Below are 11,707 nucleotides of genomic sequence, written 5' to 3' on the forward strand. Positions count from 1 at the left end.
AATCCTTTTGCTCAATTTTTCAGCTTCTCAGAATTCTTTAAAAGAGAAAGAATTATTGGAAACATCATAACTTCATAAATATATATATGTATATATATATTTACATCAATTCTGAATGTGTAGGGAGTGCTCCTTACAGGGGAAGTAAAACTTCACATCTCAACAAATTTTTTTATGAGTAATAACTTATAGCAGCGCACTTTTCCTTGATTGAAAGCCATGGTTTATTGAAGCACACATTCAGTTTACAGAGCCACTTCAGGAGTAAATCACATGAATATTAATCCGGACGCAGTACACTCTCACCCACAAAGCAACAACGCTGCTGCTCCCCAGTATCCAGTCTCAGTGATACTCCCCGGGGAAAACGTAACCCAGGCTGCATCGTGGAGGCTCTTCTGCTGTGAGAGACAGAAAGACTAAGTCAGACAAATCCACTGGCACACTCCCTAGATGTCCTGCAAAAGCTGAGGTTGGGCCGGGACAAAGCCCAGAACCCCCTCCAGCTCTTCCATGTGGGTGGCATGGTCCCAGCCTCTTGGCCATCACCTGCCGCCTCTCAAGGTGTGCATTAGCAGGAAGCTGGAATCAGAAGGGCTGGATTCTCTCTCTGCCTCTATGTAACTCTGCCTTTCAAGTAAATAAATAAATCTTTAAAACAAACATACACAAACAGTGTGTGGAGGATGAGGAGTGTGAATTTGATGGATTCAAATCAGAAGGCACTGAGATATGGGGGGCACATGTAGATGTCCCAGGTAGCATCTACACTGCTGTGTCAAACGCTGGCCCTCTGGTTAACTTTTTAAAGGGGGATGGGGAGAAGTTTGTTGGGAATCATTGAGTAACTCTCAAAATCAAAAGAAAAACTAAGGGGCTAAACCTTAGGGAAGATCAACTTCAGAGGCATCAGAAGTAGGCATAGACCGAATCCTTTAGCATGTGCTTTATTATTGTGACTCGGCCCCAACAGCGTTCAGGCTGTTCGCCTCTCTATTCAGGTTTCAAAGGTCTTAGAAAGAGTCTGATGTTTTTTCCTAGTCTTTCTATCACTACATGACTGGAGATCATTGTAGGTAGAAATCTGTTCATCTGAAGAAAGAGATGGAGCAAATGTCCAAGAAACATATGAAAAGACACCAACATAATTAACAATTAGTGAAATACAACTCAAAACCTCAGTAGATACCAGCATCTGTTAGAATGGTTATTATTTAAACACACACACACACACGGAAAGTAGCAAGTGTTGAAAAAGATGTGGAGAAACTAGAACATCTGTGCATTGCTAGTGGGGATGTAAAATGGTGCAGCTGCCATGGAAAACCCTACAGTGATTCCTCAAAAAATTAACCATAGAATTACCATATGAGCCAGCAATTCCATTCATGGGTGTCTGCCCAAAGGAATGACTCAGAGATTCAAACAAATATCTGTACATACGTGTTCATGGCAACACCATTCACAACAACAAAATGGGGAAGCAACCCAATAGTCTGTTGATGAATGAGTGGATAAAGAAAACACAGTATATGCCTACAGCAAAATAATATTCAGGGTCTGGCGCTGTGGCATAGCAGGTGAAGCCACCCACCTGCAGTGATGGCATCCATATGGGTGCTGGTTCTAGTCCCAGCTGCTCCTCTCTCAATCTAGCTCTCTGCTATGGCCTGCGAAAGCAGTAGAAGATGGCCCAAGTAGCCTCTGTACCACTTGGGAGACCCAGAAGAAGCTCCTGGCTCCTGGCTTTGGATTGACGCAGCTCCGGCTGTTGTGGCCAATTGGGGAGTGAACCAGCGGATGGAAGACCTCTCTTTCTCTCTCTCTCTCTCTCTCTGCCTCTCCTTCTATCTCTGTGTAACTCTGACTTTCAAATAAATAAATAAATCTTAAAAAAAAAAAAAGACCCCAGGTTTGGGGGCAGAGGCCGTGTCGCAGTGGGATAATCCTCCCCCTGATGAGCCGGTATCCTACATGGGTGCCAGTTCAAGTGCTGGCTGCTCCTCTTTCAATCCAGCTCTCTGCTATGGCCCGGGAGGGCGGTGAAGGATGGCCCAAGTCCTTGGGCCCCTGTACCCACATGGGAGACCTGGAAGAAGCTCCTGGCTTCGGATCAGCGCAGCTCTGGCCACTGCAGCCATCTGGGGAGTGAACCAGCAGAAGGAAGACCTTTGTCTCTCCCTCTCATTGTCTGTAACTCTACTTCTCAACTAAATAAATTAAAATCTTAAAAACAAAAACAGGTTCAAGTTTCCATTATCAAATACACAAAGGGAACTCTAAGAAACAGGCAACAAGAATCGACTGCCAACGGAGAAGACAGTTGTGATGTTGGGGATGACCAGGCGCTTACCTGGGCAGGCGACCCAGGGACTTGCCGCGGCCTGCTGTCCTCCCCTCAGGCTTTCGGTTTCCGCAGTTCTGGAACCCGCTCTTGCACGGCTCGTACACTGCTGCCATCTAATGGGGAACCTGTGCAATCGGCCAGAGCTAAGGTTTTTACAAGCTTCGATCCAAATTCCTCCACCAAGGTTTTGTCAACTGAGACCCTCAGCAGGTCTTACACCTGTCATCCAGGAGGCACAGGGTGAGGGCAGGCAAGAGCCCTGATTAAAGTGGAAGCAGTCTTTCCAGGCAACCAGGCCAAAGGATACTCTTCTAAGACCCCAAAGGACAGGATGCCCATTTGGAAATAGATGGAAGCTTTCTGGCAGTGTAGGGGCAAAAAAGAAGACAGAGTACTGGGAGGAAGAGTGGTAAGAATGCCAACGAGGTCATCTTTTGTGATATTATGATATTATAACATATCCGGAGCCAGTTTTGGTGCAGCAGGTTAAGTGCCACTTGCAACACCAGCACCCCACAGCCAAGTGCTGGTTTGAGTTCTGGCTGCCCTGCTTCCACTCCAACTTCCTATGAATGCACCTGGGAAGGCAATGGATGATGGCCCAAGTACTTGTTCACCTGTCACCCACTTGAGAGACCCGTATGGAGTTCCTGGCTCCTGGCTCCTGGCTTTTGCCTGGCCAAAACCCCAGCTGTTGCAGGCATTTGGGAAGTGAACTAGTGAGTAGAAGTGTTCTCTCTCTCTCTCTCTCTCTCTCTCTCTCTCTCTCTTTCTCTCTCTCTCCTCTCCCTCTGTTGCTCTGCCTTTCAACTAAATACATAAATATTTTTTTAAAATTATAACATTTGCATACATGACCTACATCAGATGTGCAAATGAGTCACTAGAAACTGACAGGAACTTTTTGAAGAATAAACAGCAAGATCTAAGAAATAGGATGTCTGCTTGTCACTGTAGTCCTAAGACAATTTATGGGAAAAGTTTCAATTTGAGGATGAGTTCAGTGCCCTTGGAAATTCACTTGGGTCACTTCTCTGTGGGACCAGACTTCCTCATCTTTATTACTCTACTTTTATTCTTTAAGGCTCGGTGATTCTTTGTGAAGTCTCTCCCGTCCAGTTGTCTACACCCCGCTCCCCCCACCCCCCCGCTTGGGCCCCTTGTGCTTTGTAGTTCATTACAACATTGATCACAATTATCCATTTGCAAGTCTGCCTTCTCCTCTAGAAACAGACCTCGTTTGACCCATTTGCTATCGTATTGGATGTGCCCCCAGCACTGGGCTTGGCAAGGGCCACCTCTTCATAGACACTCAGCCGAGAGAGGTTCAGGGAGGTGTGAGTGTACACACGCTCCTGTCTTGTGCTATCTGCCAAGTGAACCCCAGGGAAAGGAATATGTGAATGACCCACTGAAGACAATCATGCCAGAAACTGAAGCTATGACCAGGAGAACTCTGGGATGCAGCTGGAAGTCTGGCATACAACACCACAACACTTGGAGGACACATTTTGCTTTTACTTTTTAAAAAATGTTTATCTATATGGATGGCAGAGAAATAAAAAAGAGAGAGGAAGATAGAGAGAGACAGAGATCCTCCACCCACTGTTTTCACTCTCCAATTACCCACCACAGCTGGGGCTGGGCCAGGGTGAAGCTAGGAGCCAGGAACCTCACCCAAGTTTCCCAAGTAGGTGACAGGATCAAAGTACTTGAGTCATCAGTTACCACCTCCCAGGGTGCACATTAGCAGGAAGCTGGGACTGGAAGCAGAGCTGGGACTTGAACCCAGGCACTGTGATATGGAATGTGGGCATTCCCGAGAGGCATCTTAGCTGCTGCACCAAATGCTCAACCCAGGGACCCATTTTTCCTCCTATGGAAGTGATAACGTTATCCTCTAATGAGGGGACATTTGGGTCCTGTACACAGTCTTGCAGGTAATCTGGGGGTATTGGCATCCAGACTGTTTTCCTGCCCAGTATCCCCATTTCCAGTTCTATCGCAGATCCAGTGCTCCGTCCTCCTGAGAGCACAGCGAGGCCTGTATCTCCCAAGCTGTTTGCATGTTGCTGGGCCAGGAGCTTCCTTCTGGTCAATAGAAGCTGAGCAAACCAGGCTTGACCTAAATTGTCCTTTCTCTTCCTCTTCTGACACTGCTGGAGGCCATGCACTGAGGATGGTGGTGTCTGAGAATGGAAGGAGCCAGGGTCACGGGTAACGCCCAGAAGCAAGACACACAGGAGAGCCTGCTGATCTGGGACAGCAACACTGGAGTTTGCATTGTAGAAAGATAAACTGTTGCTGTGTCAGACACTGAGCATTGGAAGTTGTTTGTTCCAAGAGCTTACAATCAGCTAGGGAAGATGAGACCGGCATATTAAAAAGATAAGAACAATAACAGCAAGCCAGTGCTTGTGCGTTCCTGCTGATGGGCCAGTCACTTCACACCTAATCGTTTATCTAATCCTCACTAGGAATTTGTCAAATGGAAAATATTGACAATTCCTATTGTTTAGAGGAAGCACAGAGAGCTTAGTCACTGACTCCAGAGCAAACAGCCCCTAAGAAGACAGGTCTGGGATCTAAGCCCAGATTAGTCAGGCCCAATATCATTCTGTATGCAACGCAGCTTAGTGGACATTTAAGCAGCATGTATTTGGTCAAGAAACTGCTAAATGCTATGGCTGGGGTGGGGGACTTGTATGTGGCATAGCCAGGTTCAGCTACCACCACCTGCAAGGCCATCACCCCATATGAATGCCAGTTCAAGTCCTGGCTGTTCCATTTCCAATCCAGTTTCCCACTAATGCACCTGGGAAAGCAGTGAACATGGTCCAAGTGCCTAGGCCCCTGCTACCCGTGCAGGAGACCCAGATGGAGTTCCCAGCTCCTGACTTCAGCCCGGCCCAGCCCAGCCATTACAGTCATTTGGAGAGTAAACCAATGGACTGAAGAGCTCGAGCTCTCTCTCTCTCTCTCTCTCTCTCTCTGCCTTTCAAATAAATACACTTTAAAAAATTAAAAAAAGAAAAGAGTTGGAGTTGGCATTGTGGCACAGAAGTAGGTTAATCCTCCACCTGCGGCACCAGCATCCCATATGAGAGCCAGTTCTAGTCCCCGCTGCTCCACTTCTGATCTAGCTCTCTGCTGTGGCCTGGGAAAGCAGTGGAGGATGGCCCAAGTGCTTGGGTCCCTGCACCCACATGGGAGACCCAGAAGAAGCTCCTAGCTCCTGACTTCAGATCTGCTCAGCTCTGGTCATTGTGGTCATTTGGGGAGTGGAGCAACAGAAGGAAGACTTTCTCTCTCTCTTCCTCTCTCTCTCTCTCTCTCCCCCTCTCCCTCCCCCCCCCAATTGTCTGTAACTCTACCTCTCAAATAAATAAATAAAAATCTTAAAAAAATAAAAGAGTAAATGTGAGATATAAAAATAAGTCCAGTGACTGTAGACACTTCATCTAGGAAAACTGGTTCCTAAGAGGAGAAGAAAATAGAGTGTATCAGAATAGATGTGTTGAGTCACAAGAAGGCTTTTTAAAAACAAAAGAAATATATGATCCTTGAATATATTTGTGCTCATTAAATCTAATGTCTGCACAAATGATTTTAGAATATAGTACCCAGGAAGAAGAAACATCCCAGGGAGTGGAGAGCTGAGAGAGAGTAGAGTGTGAAATACAAAATTGAAAGTTTGGAACAAAGGTACTGTTGCAAGAGTCTGCGGTAACTACAGCTCTGTTTCCCTGCTGGGCCCCCGAAGAGTGGGGAGCACAGACAAGGAGGAGTGTGTAACGCAGAAGTGGGTTACTGAAAGAGAACTTACAGCAAAAAGGAAAGGGAAAAAAAAGCTCCCGGCAGTGCTTAGAGGGGTCCCTGCAGGAGAGAGCAGTTGAGGGCTGATTGTCTAGGGGTTTTTATACTCTGTAAAAAGGGGAAGTTCTCGTGACTGGTCGGGCAGAGGGGCAGTTTTGATGGGTTCCAATCCAGACTCAACAGAAAACACATTAAACTTCCCCAAAGACACACAGAATTTGCATTCCCTAGACCAGTTACATCAGCACAGAGAAGCCTCAGTTACAGACACTGGCACATGACACCAGCATCCTTCATGGAGGCTGCCTCCTTGCCTTATCTCAGATCCCTGGAGACCCCTCTACAGGTGGTGGGGGAGGGCCCCTGTCCCCGGCTACCTAGCCAGGAGTCTATCTGTCTATCAGTACCTCAAATGCTCATGGGAAAATGAGCATGAAATACACATCTAGGGGCAGGCATTCAATTCAGCACAGAGTTGAGGTCACCACCTGAGAAGCCTGCATCCCATATCAGAGGGCCTGGGTTCAAGTCTTGATTCTGCCTCTGGTTCCAACTTCCTGCTAATGCACACCCTGGGAGGCAGCAGGGGATGGCTCAAGTACTTGGGTCCCTGACACCCTCATGGGAGACCCAGAGAGAGTTCCAGGTCTCCTGGCTTTGGCCTGGACCAGCCCTGGTTGTTGTGGGCATTTGGGGCGGGAACCATCAGATGGAAGATCTCTCTATGTCTGTCTGTCTGCCTGCCTTTCAAATCAAATGAAAATAAAATTAAGATGTTTATTTCGGTGCAAATAGCTCTGAAATCCATACATAATTTTTTCATAATTTGCATTTCCCATGAACTTTTTTAAACCCCCTCCTCCACACAGATGTTGACGTAACACCAGTTGCTAACGGGACTTGTGATACCGAGGGGTCTTGTTCTGTCTTCTGTTGTTATGCAAAATCCCTGAGACTGAGTAATTTACAAGGAATGAAGTAGTGCAGTTAGCTCCGGGTCCTGTAGACCGGTCCATCCAAGAACAGGACCCCAGCATCTGTTGAGAGCCTTATGTCCAGAAGGCAAGAGGGCACAGCAAGAAGAGACCTCCGCTCAGGTTCTCTGGGGAGAGGAAGCAATCCCAGACCGGATTCTGCCCGGTTCTACAAGATGAAAGACACACGCCGGCCTCCAGCAGAGGGAGCCCCAGGCACAGAGAAGCGGAGCCGAGCGGCCTCCTGCCCCACCCTGCATCCCCGGGGACCCGCGGACCCACAGGCTGGGAAGCCTCCTCCGGAGCCGAGGGCTAAGTACCTGAACCTTTGGAATGATGAGAGACCAAGGGGAAGGCCGATCAGTCGGCAGCGGGAAGCCTCAGAAGGGCCTGACCCCGATGAGCAGTGAGCTCTCTCCTCCCTGCTCCCACGCCCAGGTTCTGTGCAGGGTGCCTGGGTCTCCGAAGCCGCAAGATAAACCTGACAACAGTTGGTCCCGGACCAGGCCGTTACTGGAGCCTAACAGGGCCCTGTCCTCCGCCCTTCACCCTGTCCCCCTCCGTGCACCAGGCAGGCCGAGGGATCTGTGTGGCAGAGAGATTTGGCTAGAACGAGGACAGTTGTGTAACTCCCAGATAAGGCCTAGCTGCCAAAACTAATCACGCCAAGAATCTCAACGCAATTAAATCATTGTGGCCATAGAACCTTCCAAGCCCCAGTGTTCATCTTCAGCGACTCTTCCAGCATGCCTTCCTACTTCTCTGAGTAGAACCCAAGATTCTAAAATCCGCCACAAGACCACCGCTGCTAGGGCGCACCCTGGCTGTCACCCCCCTGCTTGCACGAGCGCTCTCTGGTCTCAAATCTTGGTCAAATACTGTAAGGTCTTGCTGTCCCTCTCCAAATATTATCATAAGTATTATTTACTCCTGAGATTCGTATCAAAATCATGTGTTCAAAGAGACTTCAAAAAGTTTGAGGAAAGTAGAATTAAAGGTGTAGTTTGTTTTGGTGCAGTTTTTTAAATCTATGCATAGTTTATTTTTTGTTTTGTTTTGTTTTGGTTTTTGCTTGTTTGTTTGTTTTTTGTTTTGTTTTGTTTTTGACAGGCAGAGTGGACAGTGAGAGAGAGAGAGACAGAGAGAAAGGTCTTCCTTTGCCGTTGGTTCACCCTCCAATGGCCACCGCGGCCGGCGCACCGCGCTGATCCGATGGCAGGAGCCAGGTGCTTCTCCTGGTCTCCCATGGGGTGCAGGGACCAAGCACTTGGGCCATCCTCCACTGCACTCCCTGGCCACAGCAGAGAGCTGGGCTGGAAGAGGGGCAACCGGGACAGAATCTGGCGCCCCGACTGGGACTAGAACCCTGGGTGCTGGCGCCACAAGGCGGAGGATTAGCCTAGTGAGCCACGGCGCCGGCCCACAGTTTTTTCATAATACTCATTTTCCATGAACTGTTTCCCCCAAGTCTTCTCTGTAAAACTACATCACTCACATAGTTACCGTCATGCTTCTTGTCCTCCTCTAGGCCATGTACTTCCCGCTGGCCTTGTGCGTCCTGCAGGCTTCCTCCTCCTTACTGAGAGCCCACGTGTCTCTTCTGAGGTCATCACTCTCTGTAGCTAAACTCTAAGTTGTCCACATTTCCCACCCTGGGCCCACTGCCTACCTGCTCAGTTTTCCCCTCCTCCCTTCTCTCTCCTTCCTCCTCCCTCCCTCCTCCTCCTCCTTCTCTTCTTTCTCATTCATTCAAGAGACACACAAAGGGAAACAGCTCCAGTCCACTGGTTCACTCCCCAAATGCCTGCTACTGGGCAGGGCTGAAGTTAGGAGCCCTGAACTCAGCCCAGGTGGCAGGGAGCCGATCCCTTGAGCCCCCACCACTGCCTCCCAGGGTCTGCAGAAGCAGGACTCTGGAGTCAGGAGCTGGAACTGAGAAGCGGCCCCAGGCGCTCTGACCTGGTAACATGGGCATCTTAACCATCGCTAGGCTCAAGTCTTCTCTTCCACACCCACACCCATGGAAACAGGAGCTTTCTTACAAGAGGCAGCAGAATCATAGCGTCGGTTCTGTTAAGTAATTTGTCCTCTTCTTACTTAAGTGGTAGGTAGGAAGGTAGAGATGGAGATGCACCTCCTGGATCTATTCTGGATTCTCAGTTCTTTTCCATGATCTACTTTATTTATATTGCTGTCATTAGGGCTGATTTAATGATCACAGTTTTATATCTCCTTGCTATCTGGGAGGTCAGGTTTCCTTTTTTGTTTTTCTTTCCTCAAAATATTTTCTGGCTGCTCCCAGGCATTCATGTTCTCAGGTCATTTTTTCTAATTTCCCAAAAAAATTACTTTGCAGTTGTGACTCTGTGTTTATGACAAATACCATTTTGTGATACTAAGTCCTCGTTTAGAAGCAAGAAAAAAAATACCCACTGCAAGAACTGAAAGCCTGGTCTGAGCAAGTTATTTAACTCTCTGTGTTCTGTACAATAGCAAAGGCAAGGTAACTTTTTCATGGGTGAAAAAAGGGCCAATTGGTGTAAGCCCTTAGAACAGTGCCTGGCACACAGTCATGAATGTTAGCTGTGGGGCCGGCGCTGTGGCATAGCAGGTAAAACTGCCACCTTCGGTGCTGGCATCCCATGTGGGTGCTGGTTCGAGTCCCGGCTGCTCTTCTTCTGATCCAGCTCTCTGCTATGGCCTGGGAAAGCAGTAGAAGAAGGCCCAAGTCCTTGGGCACCTGTACCCACATGGGAGGCCTGGAGGAAGCTCCTGGCTCCTGGCCTCGGATCGGTGGAGCTCCGGCCATTGCGGCCAATTGGGGAGTGAACCAACGGATAGAAGACCTCTCTCTCTCTCTCTCTCTCTCTCTCTGTGTAACTCTGAATTTCAAATAAATAAATAAATCTTAAAAAAAAAAAAAAAGTGTTAGCTCTTGTTCCTGTGACTTTCAGTGAGATTGCTCTGTTCAGTGATTGGTGCCACTTCTGATGTCCCACGGTCTGATGGTCTCAACTGAAGACCCCAGCAGTCACCATCAGTCTTCAGCGTTCCGTGTTTCTGGCTGAAAGAGAGTCAGAACCCTGTTTCCAACAGTTTTCTACCGTTCCTGTGCAATCCGCTCCTCTGCCCACATTCCAAGGAAACCCGGGAATAAACCTGTGAACTAAGGTGCGAAGCTCCAGTTAGACCCGGTGGATACCACCATCTCTAGCTTGCAGAGATTAGACAGCTTTCTGACGATACCCATTCTATTAACTTTCCATTAACAGGTGAAATACCTGGGCGGAGCTTCTTACCTTGGAAACTCACACTCCAAGAGGGAGTGACTCCATTGGTTTAGGCACCTGGTGAGGCTGGAGGATGGGGGGGGGGGGGACAATCAATCACACGGCAAGGCAGGCAGCAGACAGAAAGTAGACCCTATTTATGAAACCACCTCTCTCCAGAACTACCTTCCAAGGTCAAGTCCACTAACCTAAAGACTGCCTACCTCCCAGACTCCACATTTAGACCAAGTTGGCACCTATCAAGCATTAACTTTAATCTATTAACCATTAACATAAGACTTTGATGTTTTAATGTCTGCATGAGTTGGGGAAGCCAAATTCTGTTGAAATCATTACACATACCTACTCAGTAGCACTGTCGGGTCTTATCCTCAGCTCAGTCGGTGGGAGAAGCAATAGATCTGCCTTTTCTTACAGAATGTGTGCTAGAGAAACCTGGCACAGAACATAGCTTTCAGTTGTTGACAGTCCTCTTCCCGAAAGATATGCATGGCACTTTTTCTAAATGCTTGAAATTTGTCTCTGGAGTAACTCACACCAACAAGGGGTTCGACAGTTGTCATTGCTGCTTAGCCTGATGGCACTAACTGCCCTGGCCCATCTTCATAGAGACCCACTCTCCGGCTCCCTCCTCCCGCCTGCCCCTGGCCAGAGAACGAGGCGCTCCCAAGGGCCGTGACAGCTCCCAACCAGAGCCTGGACGGCTCCTCTCAAGCCATCTTTGGCCCTGGCTCCCTGCAATCACCTGCTCAAATGAGTCCAAGTCTACTCCTGGCGCTCCCTGGAGCTCCCTGGTGGGTAGGGCCCCACAGCTGCTGTAGGCACCCCCTGGGAGCAGCTGTTTTCTAGGGGTTGGGCAGAAGGTGGACATGTGGGCTTGGGGGCGGGGAGTCCTGCAGGCATGAGCACAAGCCCCGTCTGGGTGCAGGACCAAGTCAAGGGACAGCGGGATGGGCAGCGGGCCTAGGTCCCCATGTTACCTCTTATCACGGATCCCATATTAAAGAGCATCCTCGCCCCCTCTCCTGGGCAGGCAGGGTGGAGGGGGGGGAGGTGCTCTGCCATCAGCAGGGTAAGAGCCAGCCCAAGACAGCAGCACCGTGCTTACTGCTTACCAGGAGGCCACAGGGCCTGCCTGGGGGCTGAGGATCGGGACCCACCAGCTTTCTTCTGGAGGAGGAATTTGTTCTCGCACTCCTGGTCACTGTAAACGCTGTCCCTCTCCCACACGTGCTGGGGAACGTTGAGCTCCCTCACGGCGCACAGCCTGCTGCAAGGTG

General features: G+C 49.0%; 1 long non-coding RNA gene across 1 annotated transcript; it reads right to left on the reverse strand.

Annotated features, from left to right (window-relative positions):
* Nucleotides 1-206: 206 nt before the first annotated feature.
* Nucleotides 207-2,472, reverse strand: LOC138848454 (uncharacterized). The gene is made up of 2 exons (XR_011386251.1): nt 2,354-2,472; nt 207-401 (listed from the first exon to the last, which is right to left on the reverse strand). It is a non-coding gene; the product is annotated as an uncharacterized lncRNA (long non-coding RNA).
* Between the last annotated feature and the right edge of the window lie 9,235 nt (nt 2,473-11,707).

This window comes from Oryctolagus cuniculus, chromosome 2, assembly GCF_964237555.1.
Source record: "Oryctolagus cuniculus chromosome 2, mOryCun1.1, whole genome shotgun sequence".
In the NCBI taxonomy this organism is placed as follows: Eukaryota; Metazoa; Chordata; class Mammalia; order Lagomorpha; family Leporidae; genus Oryctolagus; species Oryctolagus cuniculus.